Below are 25,048 nucleotides of genomic sequence, written 5' to 3' on the forward strand. Positions count from 1 at the left end.
CCTGGACAAGCCCCCAAATGTTGTGCCCTGGGCATGAGACCCCCAAAGGGCCAACAGAGACACAAACTCATCAAAATGCAAAAGCAAGGTTTATTGAAGTAGTTCAAGCTGCATGGCAGGGATCTTGTCAAGCCATCCAACACAAGTAGAGGCTGGAGGAGGTGCCAGCCCCTCTGCAAGCTCAGGTTTTAAAGACAAAAACCATAAGGTTACATCATTTAGGGGTGCTAGTTTGAGTACAATTCTGATTGGCTCAAGTTTTAGGGGCTTTTCAGAATTTCTGTGTTACCTTACTTTGTAGTTTTAACCAGTTGTTTGTCAAAATTTATAGATTACCTCCGGCATTAGGGTATTTGATGGTTAATCAGTTGCTATCAGATAACTCTTCAAATGTCCTGACTTTGTCCTGGGACCTATGTCAGCAGCTCTGAGAATTTTGAAACTCAGCCCTTTTTCAAGCTGGGGTGAGGGGTTTGCTTGAAATGGGGGTACTTTGGTTCTTCAGATATCTCCCTTTTCTCTTGCCCTCTCCCCTCCCCATCTCTACTGGATAAGTGTCACCCTGAGGGGCCTGCTTTGCTTACGATACTGCAGAAGCTACACCACTATGCCAGGAAGCTCCTCTCCCCCTCAGTGGGCTCCAATCATAAGGACAAGGGATGCATTTCCTTTGTGATTTGGAACATTTTTCTCTCTGACAAGTTTCCCATTCATCTTGGGGATGCCCCAGGGGAAATTCTTGTCACAACATCACTTTATCCACCTCAGCTCAGCTAGCCTGCCCTTAAGAACTGCAGTCCTGTTTACAGTCCCTCTCTGGTATCTCTCAGCTCCCACCTCTGGTTCCACAGCTTCTGTTCTCAGCTTCCTCCTGAAGATACCTCTCCAGGCTCAGAGCTGCCTGCTGTCTCTCCCTTAGGCCTCTCCTTCCTCAGTGGAGTTCCTGCTGCAGGTTCCCTAAGTCTGAGCCTGTGTGGGCCACTGTGTACTCTTTTTCAGCTCCCTTGTGGAGCTTATAGAATCCCTTCCAGAGGGATTCATAAACGCTCACCCCCCATCCTCAGACTACAAACAGCTTGGTCTCAGTTCAGATCAATGGCCGTAACTGGCTCACTTGGTTTCCAAATTCTCACAAATTGTACCAACTGCCCCTGCATGAACAGATGACTCCCAAATCCCTTATATCTAAACTTGCTCTGCTCCACACTTCCAAAAGTCTCTTATCTCCACTTTCAACCCTTAAAAATCTTTTATTTCTATGAATTCTTTGCTCTCTGCTCTCAAAAAAAAAATCTCTTAAGACTATACTGTAAACTTTATCAGAGGATTTGTAAATTCACTGAGTATGGTTAAAAAAAATTGTGAAATCTGTAACACAATTTGGCTTAAAACTTAAAACAAAAGGCTTATAATTAAAAAATCTATACATAAGTAATCTTAATTTGCTATAACATATTACATATGTGATTCAACTCCTGTTTAGATATACTGCACATGTAACTTGGAATCAACTTTTGTTTAAAAACAGATATTCGAAATAATAACCATGAGGTTGGGAGCCATCTTTACTAAGGTTAAAGAGTACATGTAGTTTCACCAGCTTAAGACAACTACACAGTATAAAACAAATAACAAACACCTATATAACTTTTCAGTTCTACTGAGCGCTCTGCTTCTCCTTTCAGAGTAAGGGAATGACAACAGGCCTTCAAAATATTTTGGATCGATAAGGATTTTTGTATGATGATAATTCCTGTTTGTTTGAGACAGAATTTCTCTGTGTAGCTCTTGAGCCTGTCCTGAAACTCACTCTGTAGACCAGGCTAGCCTCAAACTCACAGAGATCTGCCTGCCTCTGCCTCCTAAGTGCTAGGATTAAAGGCATGTGCCATGTTCTACTGTGGAATAATGCTTTTGTACACTGGTTTAATAAAATGTTGATTGGCCAGTAGCCAGGCAGGAAGCATTGGGGGATAAGCAGACAAGGAGAGTTCTGGGAAGAGGAAGGCTGAGTCAGGAGACACCAGCCTGCCATCCGGGAGAAAGAGGACTCCCCAGCACTGGCTGAGCTGCAGGAAAGTCCTGCAGGGAGCTCCAGGGAGCAGCATGTAATGGCACACAGGTAAAGCCATGGAACACATGGTGACATATAGATGAACAGAAACGGCTGAGTAGTAATCCTGAGCTAATAGCCGAGCAGTTTTAATTAATATAAACCTCTGTGTATTTACCTGGGTCAGAGCAGCTGCAGACCTGGCAGGACACAAGAAAACTTCAGCTACAATGTTCACTTTCCCAGAAGTCCCTGCCTCCAGCTATGTGCTCCCTCTTATCTACCATAAACTTTTTCCTCTGCCATACCTAGGGACAGTCATGTACTTCTTCTTTTATTTCATTTTTTCTTTCAGCAACTGGGAACAAACAGAAACTTTCTCAGTTTCCTATGTCTACCTCTGCAGAGACAGAGACTGTGGACCTGATTGTGAACTTCTGGCTCAGCGGTCTCTTTCCTGACCAGGATAGGCACCTCTTTTTGATTGGTCGTATTTTACGATGCATTTGCATACCTATATTCAGTCTGTCAGGGTCAGGATGATGCCCTGCACTCTTCATATTCTTGCATTCTAGGCCTGCAGAATCAGAGCAGTTGAAGAAGTGGAGGAGGTAAGAAGAGACAGAAAACTACCTTCAGCACTCACATAGACAGACTCATTGAAGATTCTCATTGGAGGGTCTCTGTACTTGAGGCTTTCTAGAACAGACTTGAGAATTTGATCAGTGGCTGCAAGCATAAGAACTTTTTCCTGCCTTAGCCTCTAAGATGCAGCACTCAGCCTGGCAGCAGCTAGGTCTGGCATCCAAAACCCACTGCCTCCAGAGACCTAAGATGCCAGCCTTTGAGATCTACTGGAGACAGAGGCTTGCTGTTCCTACTGCACTCATCAGACTGCACCTGCAGACTTGTTCCTGAAAGACTGCTCATGCTTGCCACCCCAAAACCCTCTCAGAAATGTTTGATATATAACACCTGGAGCTGTACTACCTCTCAGAGCTTTTAGGGCTCCTGGCTAGCACCCTGCTGCTATTGAAGTCCAAATGTGTTTTGTACAAATTGTCCACATTTCACAGGGCAATCTGTCTATAGTAGTTTTACCCTTAAACGGATGTTGTCCTAAACTGACAATAAAGTAACCTCCTGTCTGTTCTCCACAGGGCTTACTCACTCCCTTCTTGGAGTACAGTGAGAAACAAACCACTGACTGCCTCATCATGGATGAGGACTCTCAAAAGCTGCATCCCTGGAGCTCCGTGCAGGCCTTTCCTGCAGCTCAGTCAGTGCCAGGGAGTCCTCTTTCTCCAGCAGTTGCTCAACTCTGTGAGTCTTGCAAGTTTCTGATGTTTCCTGAGGATTTCCTGTGTTGTTTACTTCCTCAGTCTCATGAGCCTTCTCCTAGGTACTCCCGTGAACCTACCTTTGCCCACGTACACAACAGAAACTTTCACTACAATATAGAAAAGCCACGTTTTCAACATACAATCTTTCATTATTTATTGACCTGATCAATCATCACTGTAGAGGATAACCTGTTACCCTGGTAAGAATAAAATGATTTTCACTCTAAGAGGTTGGGGAAAGGTTAATTTTTTTTTTCTTTAGAGTTTTAAGATCCAAGGTCACAAACACAAGGCAACACCAGAAATGTCCTGATAAATACATGCTTGTAATCAACTTGTCTAACATTTTTTGCATTGTGTTATTTGGGACACGATCTCATTTGCAAGTGTATTCAGGTTTATAACTGACCAAAACTGGCTTCAAGCTTGCAGTGAACCTCTTGTTTCAGCTTCCTGAGCACAGAGCCCCACAGCCTTAAGCCGTCACACTCAGCAGCAAAATTTCAGTCAAATTTCTAACTTAATTATAATTATATACTGAAAATGGTCTAAAATATCAACTACAATAATTGCTGAATTAAAACTCAATGCTTAAGCAATGACTGAGATCCCAAAAGCCTATGTTGCATTGAGAGCTTTGTAAAATATAGTAACTATATCTGAAAGAAAATGTTATTGGGTCAAATCAACTGACATTCAAATCCATGTTAGGCCCCTTTGTATAAACTTGGAAATGGCACATAACTTTTCTGATATTCCATCCTCTCTTTTGCAAAACATGTTTAACAGTAAAATACCTTACACAATTATCAGGTATAGACAAGACCATAGAGAGCACAAAACAGTGCATAACATCTGGCATGGAGTCAGTAAGTTTGATTTTGGTTTTTTTTTGTTTATTTGTTTTTTGAGACAAGGTTTCTCTGTGTAGTTTTGGTGTCTGTTCTGGATCTCATTCTGTAGACCAGGCTGGCCTCGAACTCACAGAGATCAGCCTGGCTCTACCTTCTAAGTGCTGGGATTAAAGGCGTGCACCATCACCACTCAGTTTCAGTAAGGTTAGTAAGGGAGGGGAATTGAGCCAGATTATGAAGGGTATCAGCTTATTGCCATAACTTCGAAAGGCTCATTGGAAAAGAAAATTCTCTTACAAATTCTCTTGCATTAGTGACTATATTTTTCCTTTCTGTTATTCCAGATATGGTAGCTGAAGATACACATTACATTCTCACTAGCAAAGTGCCTCTTCAAATTAAAGGCTGACTTGTTGTGTCATAGCGAGCTGCCATCTTTCAAAGGGAAAAGAATGTCGTGTCAAGTTCTGGGAAGCTGAAGGAGACAGAGATTGGAATCGCCAACAAGATTGACTCTGCAGTTGATGTAGACACAGCACAAAGCTTAGAGCAGCCCCAAATGTATTATACCTGCCCTCTTCTGAGCATATGAAATTAATATTTTTAAACAAAGGGTTATAGGTTTTTACTTATATATTGTTGTGTTGTTTAGCAAAGTTATGAATGGCTGCCTTCTGTTTTTGTGTCTTTATGACATTCAGAATACTTAGAGAGATGACTATTGATATAAACACAGATAGACATTTGCAATTTTGTTTTATAATCCCTTAAATAGGTATACCTGTAAGTATTATGCTATTATACATTGTAAAAATTTATTTACTCTGGCTTATATTGAATTGGTTCATGTTTATCATTTAAACATCTCTATTCAGTTCATAATCCAAATAATTTTATTAGTAGAGTCTAGAAAATAATATCATTCTCTATTCAGTCTCCAACTATACAGAAAATAATAGCTTGTTTATGGAAGTATTAATGTATCTTAGAGGTAAATATATTAAAATTAGGTATTTGGTGAGCCTTACATGTGAAGTTTTTCTTTCAGCCAACCAGGATTGGTGTTATTACTCCCTCGATGCTGTCTAAACTATCCTCCATCTCCAACTTAGTTATGATATATTGATGAGTTAAGAAAATTAAACATGTGGAGAAATATATTCATACAAAGCAGTGTAGAGGAATGGAGGAATGCATTGTAAGCCCCATGGTAGACCACCCCTAAATAAAACCTGAAATACGTATGCATACAGAATCTTTGTGGAGGCTTGTGGATCTGTGTATTAATAAATTGTCACAGAATATTAAAGCAAAGGTTTAAATTCTAAAGAAAGAGGCCTGAATGTAAAAGAATAGTTCACAACACTAATATGTTCAAAACACAATTATTTGTATTCATAAATTATTTTAAAATAGTCTAAATGTCTAAATATCAAGTTATAGTAAAATAGTCTATGGGATATTACATAACTATCTAAATAGGTTGTATGTGTTTGTCTGTTTGCAATATTTGGAACAGACAGAGCTCAGGGTTTTGTGCATGCTCAGCAAGTATTCTACACACTTTACACTGAGCTATCCTCAGCTTCAATAGGATGGTTTTGATTTAAAAATAAAAAAATTACCAACTATTTTATAATGGAAAAAAGTAAATTTCATGCTTCAATAACTATCTGCCATTATATTTTACATGTCCAGCTCATTGTGAACTTGGTATCAGCTAGGAAAACAAAAATATGCTAGATATTCCAAAGGTGAGAATTTGCCTTAGTAACAGGGCTGGGTGATGGCGTTTGGAATCGTTTCTTGTCCTTTGTGTAGTATCAAAGCTGAATTGCTCATAAGAGGAACTAAGTATCAACAGAAAGGAGGTTCTTTCCCACCCTCTACTTAACTAATCTTTTCCAATTTACACTTTCCTGGCAAAACCTAGGACTCTTCTGGAAATTAAGAAACTGTGTAATCCCAGCCAGAGAGTCCTGAAAAAGGATAAGGAAGGGTGGATTTGGAAAAAGAAGATGACACCTTCACAGAAACTGCAGGCCTATTCTGGTTAAATATTGAGAATGACGCACATGAGGAAGAGTATTGAGACACAGCAGCTTTTATTAATGATTTTTGTTAATTTAATTACCAAAGGTAAAATGCTTCTTAATGAGATGAATTGGATATAAATAAATGATGTTAAACTTTTAACATGTATCATTTGTTTTTATTAAAGCGATTCAGTCATCACCATTCTACTCCAACAGGTATTTTATTATAGAAACTAATTTAAATGCACATGATAAATGAATTGTGTTGAAAATTCCATTTTTCTTCGATTCTAACCTCTTGATCTTAATTAGCTTCTCCACTTCTGTTACCATAGAAACTAGCAAGACAATCAATAAGATGCAATGGTAGCAAGGTACAAGCAGAAGCATTCTCCAAGTTCAGCAATAACATTTATTTTAAATCATGGGACAAATTAGTATTTGCAATTAGATTAGAGGTAATATGGTTCAAGATTCAAAATGGAAAATGCAGTCAAATGGTAAACAAAGATGATAAACTTTCCCAGGGTGCTTCTGTTCTCTGCAGTCTACTGCAAAACAAGAGTAATGTCTAGAAAATTGAAGATTATAATTTCACATGACAATTCTTTTTTAAAATAAATGCATCATGTTCTATCCTTTCTCCCCACAAGCATTTTCCCACAGCCAAGTAAAAGTACATTAACAAAGTCTATAAAGGCAATAATGCAAACGACCCATCCTTTGAATGAATGACCTGCCTCATTGTGACCACTTCTTTCCTGATATTCTGAAGTCTATACACAGTTCCTCATTCAAGACACAAGTCAAGGCAAACTTTTCCTGAGGGTTGCCCTTGACTGATGAACCTGACAAACACCAACTGTGTTTAATTCCATTAGTGACAGACTGGATCCAATGCAGTGCACAAAAGTTGACAGTACCAAGCCTGTGTTCCAGTAGAAGTGCCCTGAAAATGTTCAATTTCCGATTGCTCTGCATCTGAGTGTGGTGGCATGGCTATGCCGCCCTCACTTCTGATACTTGCTATAAGGAGCATATAGCAAACAGTGGTTGGGAAAAAAAGAAAAGCAAGCACTGTATATGAAGGTTTTGTTTAGAAATAGAGGAGAGTGGGTTCAAGGTTATGCCTACAATTTCACTTCAGCATCTCATGCACTTCAGTGTGATTTTGTTAATGCAGAGCAGTTAAGAGCTTCTGGCTCAGTAACTGTGACTACAAAAACTTTATCCCTCCTGGATATTTTGGAGAAAAATAATTGTGAGGATAACAGGTATAATGCATTCTTATCTTTTCCCTTTGACCTTTCCTGTCTTCTGTTATACCCAAGATAAAGCTGAACAAATTCTCTTGAGCTGTACCAAGAAAATCCTCAAGTACTGTGTTTCCAAATACATAACATGGATTTCTCATTAATTGACTTAATATGAATGTGGTTATTTTAAGATACTTTCAAATTATGAATATAAATTTTATGTTTAACATACATGTAAAAGAAGAAAAAAGTTACAAAATAATTAGGTAACCCAATTGAGAAGTGTAGTGGCAAGTTTTTCTGTGTCCCACCTGGCCCACAGTCAGAACAAATATCTTACCCACAGTCCCGCAGCCTTTTATAAAATAATCACACAGAGGTTTAATATTAATTATTACTGCTTGGCCATTAGCTCAGGCTTATTACTGACTAGCTCTTACACTTAAATTAACCCATAATTCTTATTTTTGTTTAGCCATGTGGCTTGGTATCTTTTCTCAGTTCTGCCTTCACATCTTGCTTCCTCTGTGTCTCCTGGCGACTCCTGACTCAGCCTTCCCATTCCCAAAATTCTCCTTGTTTGTTCACCTCACCCATACTTTCTGCCTGGCCAATCAGTGTTTTATTAAACCAGTATACAAGAGCATTATCCCACAGCATAGAAGTCTAATACGGTATGGTGAATACTGGGAATAAAGTTTGTGTTCAGGCTACCTTTTACAATATGAGCTCTTTCTTATCATATGTAGATATAAATCTTATCTAATATAGATACAAATCCAGCATGCTAGGGAAGATTCTATACAAATTTGGTGTACAGTATAAGATCATATATTGCATTGCTATATTTCTCATCAATTTTATAGAAACAGAGAAACTAATACTCATTTCATTCTGAGCACTAATGAATTTTGACATGTGAAAAAGATATAAAATTACTCCATTTCCCAGCTCCAGCCATGCTCAGTGTCATTTTTCATTAGCTCTCTTAGAACCCAAAACTTTGAGCTCCATTACCTGAAGTGACACCATCAAGCACTGTAATATTTTCCATTTTCCTTTTTTAAGACTGTATCACTGCTCATCAATTCTTTGTTTCCCTGATGCATACATCCATGCTGTTCTGCCCTCTTAAACTTGAACATGAAACATGTAGTATGAACAAGCTGATGAAATCCAAGTGAAAATGATGCCTATCACTTCAGGGCAGCCAAGTATTTTGCAGCTTATCTTTTTGCTACAATTGCCGTGCCTCGGGTTATTACTCCTTCCTTGACTTGGGTTCTAGAGGGCCAATCGTGACAGTATGGAAAAGACCACTCATCTATCCTATCATGAACATAAAATGTGAGCATGTCATAAATCTTACCAATAAACTAAAACCACACTTATTTTTAGGTAAAGTTTAATCTCTGCATGCCAGATTTCTTTGTTCTTATATGGATTGTGGCTGTGTTTAGCTATATGTAGAGTGTTGAGTAGTTGTAACAGACACTGTTAAGTCCACAGGACCTAAAATATTTGCCATCTACTCCTATTTAGGAGTTGTTTTGGACTCAGCTTTTAGTCATTGAGATAGATAATCAACCATTCCTTATTGGAGCTCAGTGAGACCATTCTTTCATTGATAAGCTTTTGTCTTTGAATTTTGTTATAGACTTAACAATAGGCATCAATCCCAGGAAGATTTAGGTTTTTATTTTTTATCTTCAGTACTGTATGAGAGCAAAGAAGACCTGACTTGGAGATAAACGTGACTCCAGAAGAGCCTCCAGCAAAGAGAGCAAGGGATGAATAAGTACTTGCAGACAAATGGAGAGGGATTTGGGAAAGAAGGGAAAAGCAACAGTCCCGGCTAATTCTATGAGCACTGGACACTCACTGCCCATGGAAAACAACACAACAGACAGGTTGTCTCCAGGGGGTCTCAAGAGTCATCTTAATTTTCAGTAACATTGCTTGTGGTAAGAGAAGAAATGATACAGAGGCAGGTGATCCATGACTGTGTGAGCCAAGACTGGTGAGTTCAAGAATGAGAAGAGGGGTCAGTGCGGGACTCAGCTAAACTATATGGGGGAAGGTATAGCAACTTATTTTTTGCTCTCTCCTACCCAACTGTATTTATGTCCTGATAATCATCTTAGTGTTTTTATACATTCATATATTCTCCAGCCCTCCAGCCCTTTGTTGGTTTGATTTATTTAAGTAACCTAAATTCTGGAGTCAGTCATTTCACATATGTAAAGTCAAGCTGTCTTAAACTGTGCCCTCCAATCGTTCAACTAAAAACTGATTTAGATCCTTAAATTATAGTCTCCATACTTGTTTTTTTTTTTTTTTTTTTTTTGTAGCCTTGCTTTAGAAACTCACTAAACACTAAACAGTGATGATTAGATCCACTACAAATGCATTATCTCTAACGTGGCAGAATGCAAAAAAGCAAGTCAGCAATTCTTTAGTCTTTTCTAATTGACTTCCAATTATAATTCCTGCATTATAGTTCTAACAGCTGTTCCAAACTCTCTTCAAGCCCCAATTACAACCTATTCATTCATTCATTCAATAAATAATATTTTTAGCATTTACTATACACCAGGCTCTTTGTTAGCTATTAGGGAAACAACAATGAGAAATACAGGGATAACCCTTTGACTTCATGAGGTTTATGATCCAATAGATAAAAAGAAACAGGTAAAGCACATTATTATTAGGGTCACAACAGGGTGAGTACAGGTATTCAAATTATTATCAAAATTCATCTTATCTCATGAGTTTCACTTGCCCAGGTTAAATACTAGCATAATATTTTCCATGTTCTCCAGAAGCCTGGAGTTTATGCCTGTAACCAGTGCTCACCATCTATAGTAACAGACATGTCAATTCAGAAAAGACTAGTTTAATGGAAAAGCTAAAGTAATCCAGTTCCAAGGCTAGTCCAGTGGAGAGAAACAATGCCTCAACCCTATAACAACCAAGTCCTACTTGAAAATTACAAATGATTCCACTGAAAGATTATGGGTGGTTAAAAAAAAAAAACCCAACCAATGATCTAATCGAGGTGCTCATGAAATCTAAAATTCTACAAAAATTTCATTCCTTAGTAATAGCCTCTAATGAGAGTGATTTCATATATGAAATCCCAGGCAAATGTTTGCAAAGAGTATCCTAGGAATTATATAATAAAATCAAAGAGTATATGAATAAATCTGAAGAGAACACAAACAGCTAAGTGAAACAGAGAAGTCAGTTCAGGTTTTCGAAATGTAATTCAATGAAGAGATAGAAATAATGGAAAAATTAAATTAAAATGTTAAGAATGGAAATTTCATAGGTCACATAAAAACTCAATAGAAAGTTCACCAACAGACTAGATCAAGTAGAAGATAGAATATCAGGGAGCTAAGACAAGATTAATATGTTAGAACATTCCAGCAGAAGCAAAGATAAGATAATAAGGTAAACAGAGCAGGTGAGATCTGTGAGCAAGCATTACAAGAACCAAACTATAAACCACAGCAACAGAAGAAGCACTTCAAGCTATCAGCCTAGGAAACATACTCAACAAAACCATAGTACAAACTTTCCCATCCTTACAAGAGTCCTTCATTATATTACAGAGCAGTGAAATGAACAGATTTTGTTTTCTCTTTTTTTTTTCCCATGATGGGTAAGGTGACCTGCTGGTGCCCAATGCAACCTAAGTCAGAAGCTCATTTTTTTAGTAAAAGGGAGGACCTGTAGGGCCCTGGCCCCCATTTTGGGTATCTGTTGCCTTGCTTGCTGACCTTGACCTTGATGTCCTCCCTATGCTAATTCCCTGCTGCTTTCCTCCCTCCTGAATGCTTAAGAGAAGATCTTTATTTGTGTATCCTGCATAGTAGGCATTAACAGCTTAAATGCAAGATTGTAAAACATCAGTTGCGAACTTCTGTCCTCCAGGGTTCTCCCACTGTGCTGTAAGCCTGTATTTAAGGCCTTCTCCCTCCTTCAATAAACGGAATTCTGGGGAAAAAAAGGGGAAAGAACATTTTTTAAAAAAAAGAAATGAACAAAATGCAGGGAGAAACAGCAACTCCCCTATTATATACTAAGGGGCAGAAGACAATGCACTTCAGTAACTGAAAAATGGTAAGTGCCAACACAGATTAATAATAATCTTGCAATAATTATTATAATAATTATTATACATAATATAATGTATAATATATAATATTATATATAACATATAATAATAATCATCCTGCCAAGTTATCCTCCAGAATCGAAATAAAAATAAAAACTTTCCAGGCTAAATACAGACTGAATGTATTTATAACCACTAAGCTAGCTCTGTAGAAAATACTCCAAGGAGTCCTGCATGCAAAAGAAAGACAAATATCCACACCACAGCAGGAATGAAAACCTGCCCTAGAAGAGTGAATAAGCAAAAAGGAATGAAGAAAGCACCAAGCCTTACAAAACAAAACAAAATGGCAACAATGAAACTATCCTCAATATTACCTCCGAGCATCTAATGTATCCAAGGAAAAGACCTAATAGCAGAGTGGTTTGAAAATATGGCTGGTGATTCAACTTAGTAGGTCAAGATATTTGTCATAAAATCTGAGTTTGATCTTGCGACCTATATGGTAGAAGGAGAGAATCAATTCCTACAAGCTGTCTTCTGATTTCCACATGCATGTAATGGCACATATGCCTCTTGTCACACAATAAATAAGTGTAAAAAATAATAAACAGGACCCACCTATTTGATGTGTATATAAGATACAAGCTTTATTGGTAATGATTAGCAGAACCTTAAGGTGAAAGGATAGAAAAAATATTCCAATCTAAAAGAACTAGCAAGCAAGTAGGTGTAGCAAGATAATTGTAAAAGCACCATAGTTCAAATGAACTTACCCTACATCTTCAGAATTCCTACCCAAAGACTGCAGACTACACATTCTTCTCAGGAACCCATGGAACTTACTCTATCATACTTTAAGACAAAAAGAAGAATTAACAAGTACAAGAAAACTGAAATAATTTCTTTTATCCTATCTAATCATAAGAGAGTAAAACTGAAAATCGAAAGCAAAAGAAGCTATAGAACAGATGGAACCCCATGGAGATTCCAATGACACATTATTGAACACTGAGTGGATCACTATAGAACATATGGGACCCCATGGAGATTCCAATGACACACTATTGAATACGTAGTGGATCACTATAGAACATATTGAACCCCATGGAGATTCCAATGACACATTACTGAATACTGAGTGGATCACTATAGAATATATGGAACCCCATGGAGATTCCAATGACACACTTTTGAATACTGAGTGGGTCATTAATAAATTCATATGGGAAATTTAAAAATTCTTAGAATCTAATGAGAATAAAAGTACACACATCAGACTTATGGGACACAATGAAAGTGGTTCAGAAAAGGAAGCTATAGTTATAAGTGTTTACATTTGATACATCAGAGAAGAGTCAAAGAAATAATCTTAGGGTATATTCTGTAGTCTTATAAAACAGTAATAATGATCAGGCCCCAAATCAGCAGAAAGAAGCAATTGCTAAGGATCAGAATATAAATCAATGACATGGAAATTGAAACAGCAGTGCAAAGATTCAACAAAACAAAGTTGATTTTTTGAGTAGATATATAAGATTTATAAACATTTAGTCAAAATGAGCCAAAAGAAACTACAAGATGGGTGTTAGTAAAATGAGAGATTGAAAGGGACACATTTTAATAGACATTAATGAAATGTAGAGGATTACTACTGCATGCTTTGAAAATCTAAATTATAAAAAACAGGAAAAAGTGGAACAATGGATAAATTTTTACCATATGACTACCAAACTCTTTATGTCCTAAAGGATACAAAAAGTTAAAATAGACATAGAGAGATACTGAAATAGTAATGAAAAGGTTCTCAAATTTAAAAAAAAAATAATCTAAGCCAAGATGGTTTAAAGATTGAATTCTACCAGAACTTAAAGGAACTAATACCAATGCTTCTCAAACCATTTCACAAAATATAAAGGGAAGGAATACTGTCAAACTTAATTTGTGAGGCCAGTATTTCATTCACATGAAAACTGGACAAAGATACAAATTATGATCCAGTGGAATATATATGGAAAGTTTATTGTAAAATATTTTCATATCAAACACAAAACCACTTCAAAGCAATAATTTACTATGACCCACTGGGCTTCATCTCAAGAATGCAAAGATGGTTAAACATAACCAAGTCAATAAATAGAATATGTCACATAAGAGGATCAATTACAGAAATTACATAATCATCTTAAGACACACAAAAATGACATTCCAGAAAGCCCAATGATAAAAACCTGGAAGAAAGTAGCAGAAAGATAGAAGAAAGATAAATGACCACAATAGTGGACACACACAAAACTATAGTCAATAGTAAAATAGAGGAAAACTGGAAGGATTTCCACTAAAATTGGAAATGGAACAATGGTATCTATCTTCTCTATTCTTACTCAGTGTAGTCATTGAAAGGACAGGAAGGAGTCAATTATCCTTATTTGCAGACAAGTTGATCTGGTACATAAAACCCCGAAGAGTCCACCAGAGACTTATTAGAACTCACAAACATTTTCAGTGAAGTCTTGGGGTATAAAAAAGTAAGGGGCTTTTCTACATGCCTATAGTGAACACACTGAGAAAGGAATCAAGAAAATAATCCATGCACAATAACTCATAGAAAATGCCAAGGGGTTGTCTTTATCCATTGATAGGATAAAACATCATGACCAAGGCAACTTATTAAAGATGGCATTTGATCTGGCTAATTGTTGCAGAGAGCTGGAGTCCATGAAGGTGGTATCAAGGGACAGCTGAGAACTCACATCATGACCCATGATCATGCAGAGAAAGAACTATGGACACTTAGAGAAAGAATTCAGATTTTGAAACCACAAAGGTTGCCCATGGTGATACACCTTTTTCGACAAGGCCACATCTCCTATTCCTTCCCAAACAGTACCACAAACTAGGGACCAATATGTGAGCCTGTAGGGGCCATTATCATTCAAACTACCACATTGTGCTCCCTGACCCTCATAGGCTACTGGCCTCATCAGAATGCAAAGTGAATTTAGTTTAATTTCTCCATATTTTTCTACCATCTTAACACAGTTTAAAATTCCAAAGTCTCTTCTGAGATTAGAGGTAATTTTTAAGTTGTAACACCTATAAAATCAAAAGGCAAGTTACACACTTTTAAGATATAGTGGAACAAAATATACATTACCATCCCATAGTGAAAAAACACTGGACCAAGGCAATACCCAATCCAGTAGGGAAAACTCTAAATCCTATAGCTCCAAGTCTGATATCAAAGAACTTAGCTAACTGCCCTTACAGCTTGACTGACACTGACACACTTCTCTCCACTGACTCCGCTACATTTGACTCTATTGATTGCTTTGTGCTCGAAGTTTCCCTTTGTAGTTGGGAGATTTCTTTGGGTCATGCCAGGCCCCCACAGTCAAATGGTCCACTTATAAAACAATCACTCAGAAGCTTATATTAATTATAACTGCTCAGCCATGAGCTCAGGCTCATTTCTGACTAGCTCTTACACCTAAATAAACCCATAATCCTTATTTATGTTTAGCCACATGGCTTGGTCCCTTTTCTCAGGTCTGCCTTATCATCTTGCCTCCTCTGTGTCTGTCTGGTAACTCCTGACTTAGCCTTCCTCTTCCCAGCATTCTACTCACCCCGCCTATACTTCCTGCCTGGCTACTGGCCAATCAGAGCAACACATATTCACGGCATAAAGAACAACATCCTACAGTATCCCTTGGCTTCTAAGTCTGTGAATACGCTCATCCCCAACCCGCCTTCTTGTTACCAGACTCTGCCATCATTTCCTTCATTGTTGAGCACAAGGACAAGGCCCTTTTAGAACTTTTGGTGCTTCGTCTGTTACTTTTTGTTAATATTTTTATTGAAAAAAATCCAAATCTAAGCCTTGGGATACGACCTTAGAGAGGGATTCAGCATTTCTTATAATTGGAATATGGCACTGGAATCTTGAGTTCAGGATCCTCTGAGTAAAACATATAATCCTGTTCCCTAACCTCACTTCATCCCTACACTCCTTTGTGAGAATTTTCCTCTAACCTAAACTATTGCTGTGGCTTTATAGTAGAAACTTATTTCTATGATTTTTTTTCTGTATTCTACAGGCAAAAAATTAAGGTTCTTATAAAGCAAATTCTATCCATTTTTTTTCTTCTGAAAATCCATGTCCTGGTGCATTGCTTGGAGACAGCCAGGAGGCTACAGCACTCTGCTCTTTCAGTGTTATCTCTGTTGTTCCTTATGTAGCCTCTGCCCCCATCAATCTCAGGTTTCCATTCTTAAAGGAAACTTACACTTGTCTATCACAAACAGCATTTAACACTGGAATACCTTGTTTCTTTCCTTTATTTTTTTCTACTGAAAATCTCACTGATTTTTTAAGACCTGGTGCAAACATGTATGAACATAGTCTACAACAAATAATGCCTTAATCCTCTGCAATCAAAACCAGGCATTAATGTACTAAACAAACAATTTAAGTTGATATTTTATTGTATGTATCTTGTAAGATGCAATGGTGAATCAAACCAAGTCCCTACTCTCAGGAGCTTAAAGTTGGGGTGTATGTTTATATGTGTTTTGTGTAAGAGGCAGCTGATAGTTGATGTATATAGAAGGCTGTAGAGCAGAGTAATATGTGTGTGAGTGCATGTGAACAAAGAAAATCGGAGTAAAGTTGTGAAAAATGATAGAAGCTTCTCTTTATAGGTAAGGAGATGAGGTAAACCTTTTCTGAAGAGCTGATGTTTAGGAGGAGAGAATTGAGTGAAGTAACCATGTGAGTCATCATTTTATCCTCTGAAGGAGGAGTCTGTTTCCAAAAGAATAGCAACTGCCAGCGCCCTAGGGTGGAGCATGGTCTGGAGTACAGTAAGGGAGGTGGAGAGGAACGGATGTGACTCAGTGAAAACAGTGGAGTGTCACTGGGGTCTCATCTACCAATAAGAGAGAAACTATGGGGAGAAACATCAGAAGGCTGTGACCCAAGATGTGTCAGTATTCTGATACGCCCCTTGGAATCCCACCCCTTGGCGTCACCCTGTGTTCTGAAGTAAAGGCCTCACGTAAAACTCCTCCCTTCCGAGTTCTCTCTCTCTCTATTTTTCTCCCCACGATGTGCGCACCCTCAACCTCTCTCTCTACCTCTCTTTCTGTCTCTCTCTTTCCTATCTTTCTCTTCATCTCTCTATTATAATGAACTCTCCATGTGGCTGCAGTGGCTGGGTTGTGAATTACTGGCCACTGCTGCAGCTGCCATGCCCATATGACATGCATCTGCCCGGCATGTTTCCCTGGACAAGCGGGACACCCTCTGGGGTCCCCCCAACCAATAATTCGTAACATTGGTGCCCAACATCGCCAGGCAATCCCACTGCTTTCTCTTGCCCTCCAACAGTCTGAGGAGCTCTGGGATTCTGTACCACTGCCGTTTTTTCAGGCTGGACCACAGGGGACTCTTCACCCTAGGTAAGATTTCTCCCTCCCCTTCTAGCCATTTTCCCACAAGTGAGGATTCATCTTGTTTTGTTCACTGGTACCATGTGTCTTTTAGGCTCTAAGCCCCTCAGCCCCCGCCCCTTTGTGATGGCATATGGAGACAGCTTGTGCTCACTTCCTTGCGGACTTTCTGGGACTTTGGAGTTCAGATTCATCTTGTTTTGCTTGTTTCAGGCTCATAGCCCTTCAGCCACGTGTCCCTATGTGACAGCATATGGATACAGCCCGTGCCCTCTATCGTTGGCCCTCACTGAGGACGTCAAAGATCAGCCTGCTAGGTTTTATACCTCATTGTGGAAAAAAGCTACTATGGCCTCTGTCCCCACCACTGCCACTGACCCATGGCTTGGGTTCATTCCCCTGTGGCTGCTCACACCATGCCACAGCCTGGGGTGGGGGTCTTTTTCTCCCACCTGGCTACACTGCTACTTCCTTATGTTTCTTTCACAAAGTCTATTTCTTATGTGCGAATGGAAATGTATGATTGATATGGCCATCTATATTTCTTTCTGACTGTTTTTAAATGCTTCAATTTATCTGTTCCTTATCTGCTCAGTTTATTTTGGAACAAAAAACCCCACATGATCACATGGTCAAGGTGCCATCTTAAATAAGGGCAAGCGTGTGGTCTAACCACCATCTTGGCTAAGGTCAAAACAGGCAAATCTTTTTTTTTTTTTTTTCGGGGCAGTGGTGGCACAGGCCTTTAATCCCAGCACTCGGAAGGCAGAGGCAGGCGGATCTCTGTGAGTTCGAGGCCAGCCTGGTCTCCAAAGCGAGTTCCAGGAAAGGCACAAAGCTACACAGAGAAACCCTGTCTCGAAAAACCAAAAAACCCAACCAACCAACCAAACAAAAAACCAGGCAGGTCATATGACCTCACTGCCATCTTTACTAAAGGCAGCATGGGCAGAGCATCCGGCACTCAGGCTGTCAGTATGGAGGGAGGTTAGGGAATCACCTCCCACTGCACATTGTTTCACCATTGTTTTATGGGTCAAGGAAAAGTCCTACAGCCAGGTCAGATGATAAATACCTCATTATCTAGGTCCTGACCATCTGTACCCTGTTTTGGATTGAAGTAGCTATGGAGAATACATTGTTCTGTGCTCCAAATTACCAGGACAGGCTGCAGGGCCAGGTTAGGGATAGAAACCCATGGCATAGGGTCCACCAAGAGAGCCTTTTCCTTTTTTCAGAGGGTCCTTTTTTCTCAGAGTTGGACTGCACCCTGACTCCACAAGCCCCACTTTTCCTGTTCTCATTCAGCCTTGGGATCTTTCCCCTGTCACTCTCCTTTGCCTTCTCAGGAGACAGCAAGTCCTAGCCTTATGGAAGCGGCTAAGATATGGGAGACTTAGGGAATACTATCTGATAGTCAGCCATTCACACCTAATAGACAGGCAGTCCTCAAATGCTCAGAGATCTGCAGAATACGGCATTTAAAATGTTAATCAAAAAAGCTTAATATATAATACAGAGACTTCCAGATCCTAACAGTGACCCAAGATCTCCAAAGAAGATATCTCCATTTGGACGATGGCAACACTGACCTTTGGGCAAGTTGCCCAAATGCAACACCTGCCGCCAGGACCTGGCCCAGACTGTGGACAAACAGCAGGACATCAGGGAATTGATTGTACCCCTTTTTGATTAGACAAAATAAGATCAGTATTACCTATGTCCTTCTTCCATGGAAAAATTCCCACCTCAGGTCCTCATGGGCTGAAGGTTGATGCTGTTCTGATACTTCTGCCAATGATGTGGAGCCCTAGGTATGGCTAGGTAAGGAGAATTGGTATGGACTGGTCCCTGTCATTTTGTTTTGTTTTGTTTTTCAAGACAAGATTTCCTCTGTGTAGTTTTGGTGCCAGTCCTGGATCTCACTCTGTATATCAGGCTGGCCTTGAACTCACAGAGATCTGCCTGCCTCTGCCTCCCTAGCGCTGGGATTAAAGGTGTTCACCACTACTCTCCAGCAGTCCCTGTCATTTTTAACAGATTCAAAAGCTGCTTGGTCTGCACTCAGTCAGATATGATTTATCCTTCTCAGATCTCTGATTGCATTTGACAATCAGGCTTTGCTTCAGCTGCCTTCTCAGTTCTCTACATGAAATTCACAGGTCCCCCTCTCCTAGGGCTACTACTAGGTCTAGACATAATTTACCTCTACAGACAGGTATGCCTCAATCACAAACTTCATGGTACAAGATATTCTGGTTTCAGATATAACTCCAGGTGTTCAAAGTTTTAATATTGATAAATGCAGTTTTGATAAACTGATAGAACACTGACTACAAAGAGTTCTTAAGAGTCCTTACATTTCTATAGATTTTTAACCTTTTTGCTATGATATAAATCTATTCCAACTATCTTGCAGATACCTGCAGGTTGCTGGGAAAGATTCTGTTACTGTATCAAGAAATCTGGTCTGATGAAAACTGACAAACTCCAGAGCCCATTTCCGACCCCACCTATTCTTAGAGCATGTTTTGCAGATTCATTGTTCCTACCTGGCCTCCAGATAAACATTAGATGTCATGGTTTCTATACTCCTGACTTGGTGTGGCATTTCCCCCCCAAGCTCCTGAAACACCACTGCTGCAACCTGCCTCCTCAGCTCCCTCAAAGAATGCTCCTGAGATCTGCCGTGTGTGACTCTCAGTTCCTCCCTCCCCACTTTGCCCCTCGTCAGCTTGAAGTAGCCTGGAGAATTCAGTGCCCTTGTTCCCCCACTTGCTCTCATAATTCACCTCTTTTTATAATAATCAAAATGGAGGAATGTTAATATTCTGATCTGCTCCTTGAATTCTCATCCCTTGACACCACTCTGCATCCTGATGTAAAGGCCTCATTCTAAGGAAAAACTCCTCACCTTCCTCTCTCTCTTCTGATTTTCCTCCCTTGAGGTGCACACTCTCAATCTCTCTCTCTCTCTCTCTCTCTCTCTCCTTCTCTCTGTCTCTCTTTTTCCAATCTTTCTCTTCATCTCTATTATAATAAACTCTCCACATCCACATGGCCTGCATCTTCCTAGCCCACCACTGCATCTGCCCAACATGTTTTCCTGAACGTGTAGGGTAGATACCCTTGGGCACCCCCCTGCACAATAATTCATAACAGCATGGAAACTTAAATATTACAGTGCTCTTTTATGTGGTTATATATTGGGGTGGGATATGAGTAGAAACAACAAAATGTATTAAGAACTCATTACAATGACCAATGTGAGCAATAAGTATAGACAACCATTGTGGTTCTTTTTTCCATTAGGTTTCTTGTATATACTTCAAATATTGAACTGTATCTTTTGGATATTTGTCTTAGGAAGTGTCACCTCATTTTTGACAAAGGCCTTAACTGGTCTATTTTGTGTCACCAAAGTGCCTGGCACTAGGCTTCACACAGACTAGTGAGTGGAATTTATTTTCTCTCTATATGTTTTCTCAGTCTTAAGGACATTTCTTTAAATCCTACCTAGTTGCTTTTCTCTTACAGAGGACACATAATGACAGCTCCTTCAAACTGTCCTCATGGGTGTTCATTTGCTTTCTTTTTAGCCATTTTCCTGTCTCTGTCTGGGCTGTAGTATAGTTGGCTCCCTTCTAAATTATTAAGTAGGACCTTCAGTACTGATGTAAACAGCCTTAGGTATACAGATGTGAAATTCTGTCCTTACTGAGCTCTCATATTGTTTTGCAGAGGGTTTTACTGAGATGAATATGATATCCAAAATACTTGTAGACCCCAGGTACTGAAGCAGAAGTCCTTGAAATTCTAATAATAAAAAAATGAGTAGAGAAAAGTACTTGAAATCGAACAAGAAAAATTTCTTTACAAAGTAAGTTCCAACTGAGATGAGAGGGATTTTTTTTTTTTAAGATTTCCTCTAGTTTCATTATAATCTAATATCCATACCAGGTGACGTATCTACCAACTTTCATGACAGAAGGCACTGGACTGTGAAAGAAACAAGAGAGGTTGTGCCTGACTTCTAGAAATGTTGTTACTCCAGGAATAGGTCACATCTTTCCCCTTCATTTATGTATGTATCCCTCCTACATGCCTTGCATCCCACCTCAGATGGTTGGGAAGTGGATTTGAGAGTTGGTTTCTTGCTTTTCCTCTCTCACCAGTTAATAAACCTTTATTGCTTGATAGTCAACTTTGGTTTTACTTTCTGCCCTTCCCTTGTGACATTGAATAGGAAAATAAATTCCTCTGGGGAAATGTAACCCCTCCCTGGGGAGGGGACAGTGCTTTGGGGTAGCCAACACACATTCACTTTTAGAGAGTCAGTTTTTGATATGAATGGTAGTTCTGCCACTTTGGTGCCCATTGCTTATTCTCCCTCTGTGCCAGTTGCTAGAGCTTGGATTTGGAGTGCCTATTTTTGTAGGTTATTGTGAAGACTGATGGCAACAAGGTGCTTTGATAGATACTTCATTCTTCTAGAATTCACTGTGGAAACACTAACATACCTGGTGACACTATTAGGAGAAGATCAGTCCTGAGGAAAGAACCTTCATGAGGGAATTAGTGCTTCTGGTCTCTGTTCCATTTCTTGGCAGACCCAAAATGTTTGGGGTGTGGAAATGACATGTCTGTCCTCATGCCAATTAGATCACTGATGACTGTGGCCTCTTTCACAGACCCTGGATGGGAGTAGGTTGTCAAGAAACCAGCCAGATGATTGGAGGGTTAGAGTTTAGTTTTATTCCCTATAATCCAGGGGGCCAAAAGGAAATGAAGGCTGATTTGTGCAAAATTATCTATTGATTTAATGAACCAAGACATATGATAAAGCCTCCCCTTGAGTATTTAGAGACCTTCTGCACTGCTGAATCTGTGGCGTTGTTGTAGGTAGCACCCAGGGAGAGCTTGGAGGAGCTCAGACACTTGAAGTTTGGGCTGTGGATCCTTTGTGTTGGTTGTCTATATCCCTTGCAATATCCTTTATAATGAGCAACTCACTATAACTCAAGTGCCTCTCTGAGTCCTGTGAGCTCTCTAATAAATGACTGAACATGGAGAGGGTGTTCAGGGACCTTTGGTCAACAGTTCACAGCAATCAGAGACCCAAATTAGCATCTGTAGTGGGATGAAGTATTCTCAAATGGAACACTAATTCTAGTCAATGTTAAACTTGAACTACAGGACTCCCAACTAGTATTGGAGAATTGGTTAGTGTCGGGGAATTCTGCATTTTGATAACCAGATGAATGTAGAATGTGAGTCTTAGAGAATAGAAGACATTTTGCTTTCCCATAATGTCCATGAAAAAGAGAACCCAGAAAATTATCCTGCCTCCCTACCATGGTAAGTTACACAGAAAGAAATGATGTTGCAGGTCCTTGCCCCATGGCTGATCTACTGGTAGCTTTAGAATCTCCACACTCTAGAGTTATGTAATACAACATTCTATAGTTTGTAACACACCAGATCTAGCATTTTGTGATACCAGTTAGAGCAGACTAAGACACTGAGGTTTCTAGAGAAAGCTTCTAAGAAGTGACAGCTGGTTTGTGTTGTAAACGAATCACAAGGCAGTGTTAAACAACAGCGAGTGTTTTTAGGACACAACAAATTTCAAGATATCAAGGGCAAGTCGGGAGAAAAAGGCCAAAGCTGATGGAATGAGTTTCCTGAAGAGCCTAGAGGGTTTCTAGTTGGGCTTTGAAGACCCTGGTTTGTACAATTGGTGTGAAATATAAGACAAAAAGTCCCATAAAGTTCCTTGTAGTTGGCCAAGAGACGATTCTGTGATCAATCGCTACAGCTCTTTCAAGGAGGGAGCCAGAGAGAGTGCTTTGAGAAAACCCTATGTTTATGATCATCAGAAAAGGGCATTTCCTTAGTCTTTGCTTGAAAAACTCTATGGTTGGTCATGAAAATTGTTTTGCAGTAGTGTTATTAGTGTCCTAAAATGCCTATATTCTCTTTCTTCAGATATAGCCTATAAGATACTAAGATCATATTCTGGGTGCCATAATATTACTGGACTCTTTTCCAAGTGCCTTCTGGGTATTTGACAAAGAATATCAGGAAAAACTTGTTCTATGAATGATGCAATAAAACACTGAATGAATGAAGGGAAGCATTAGTTTATAAGAAAAGCATCTTCTTTAATGTTACTTGTTACTATAGTTTACTTATAAGTCTTTATAGTAATGAGCTTACTTGTTTTGAAGTTTGGTTTCTAATCTTCAAATGGTAAGGAAAAATGAAAACTTTGTCTCAATTTTATAAACACAAAATGCAAAAAAGACTTCAAGGAAGCTGTTTTATTTATTTTTTCTGAATAATTTTTGGCAATAGTTTTTAAGCATAGTTTATTTTAAGAACTACAAAGTAATAACATTATTACTGGCAACTGGAGATAACAGGAGGAATAAATATTGGTCTTTATAATGCTCCTTTCCCCTCCTTGGACTGATTTTAAAATTAATGGATTCTGTAACTACACATTAGTGTTAATCAAGAGTGACTCAGTGCATATTAAAAACAGTAAATGTATAAATAAGTAGAATTAAGGTGGTGCCTTGCATAGAAATTGTGCTTGCAGACCTATAGACTATTGACTCAGTAGAACTATGTTGCCTCACTCTGTAAGTCAGTTTCTTAGAGTAATGATGGGAAGTGTATACCTAGTATTCTAATTAAAACCCATGGTCATCCATCTATCTAATTGCAGAAATGCCCTCCAGAATACTTCTACTCCAAATGAACCATTCTTCTTTTGCCTGAGCAAGTGACTTTAGAACCGGCTGGCCTCCTGCCAAGAACTGAAGTGAAAAATTTACAGACTGTGATGGACTAGAAACAGAATTACAGGATGAAAAATTGAAGAGGACAGGCAAAGAAGTGAGATTTTTCTAGCAGGTTTCTAGAAGCATAGCTCATAAGGTTTCAGTATTAGCTGTCACAATGTCTAATCTTTACCGCAAATTAATAGAACTCATCTGTTAATAAGCAAAGACTTTAGAAAATACACTGAAACACCTTAGCTGCTAAGCCAAGGCTAAGATGAAGCTTTAAAAAGGCAGGTGTAGCTGTTGCATGTTCTTAGGTACAGATTCCAAAACCTGAAGGCTGGGGAACTTCACATAAAAACAGTCAGGACTAGCAACCCAAGAAACTCAAACATGAATTTACCCCATTTCAGAAATAGCCAAGGCTACAGTGAAAGTCTGCATATGACACCCTGAAGATAACAAGTATGTGGATGATATTTTCTGTTGGTTTACAGATTTAGTCCTCCATATCCACAGGTACCTCATCTGTGGATTCTGCCAACTGGTTATTGAAAATATTGAGTAATGCTCCCAGTTGTTTGTTTAGTAAACATGTACAGATTTCCTTTCTTGTGATTATTATAGTAGCTAAACCATATGGCACAACTGTTTGTATAGCATTTGAACTAGATATAAATACTATACATATATTTTTTCTTAGTCTCTCTGTTTGGCCTAGGCTGGCCTTGAACAGTTGTCTCATCTCACCCACCCAAGCACTTGAATTACAGACATATACTACCAAGTCTAGCCCTCTAGAGATAGTCAATAATGGAGAAAGGCAGCAGACACAAGAATCTGGTATCTTCTATATAAGGGACTGAAGCATACTAGGATTTTGGTAGCTAAGGGCATTCTAGAGCCAATCTCCCCCAAATATCCAAAATACTGATAATAGCTATATATTGGTAACTTGATTTGGATCTCACATAGGGATGTATTAAAATAACATAAGCAGACAGTACTTTTTACAAGATCACTATTACTGATTACCACCATTCTAAAAATTGTATCTATCATTTATTTATTAATTAAGAACCAGGCAACATTCTAAGATATTGGTATATACTAACTCATTTTAACCTCAAAACTGCCA

Source organism: Onychomys torridus, chromosome 21 (assembly GCF_903995425.1).
Source record: "Onychomys torridus chromosome 21, mOncTor1.1, whole genome shotgun sequence".
NCBI classification, from domain to species: domain Eukaryota; kingdom Metazoa; phylum Chordata; class Mammalia; order Rodentia; family Cricetidae; genus Onychomys; species Onychomys torridus.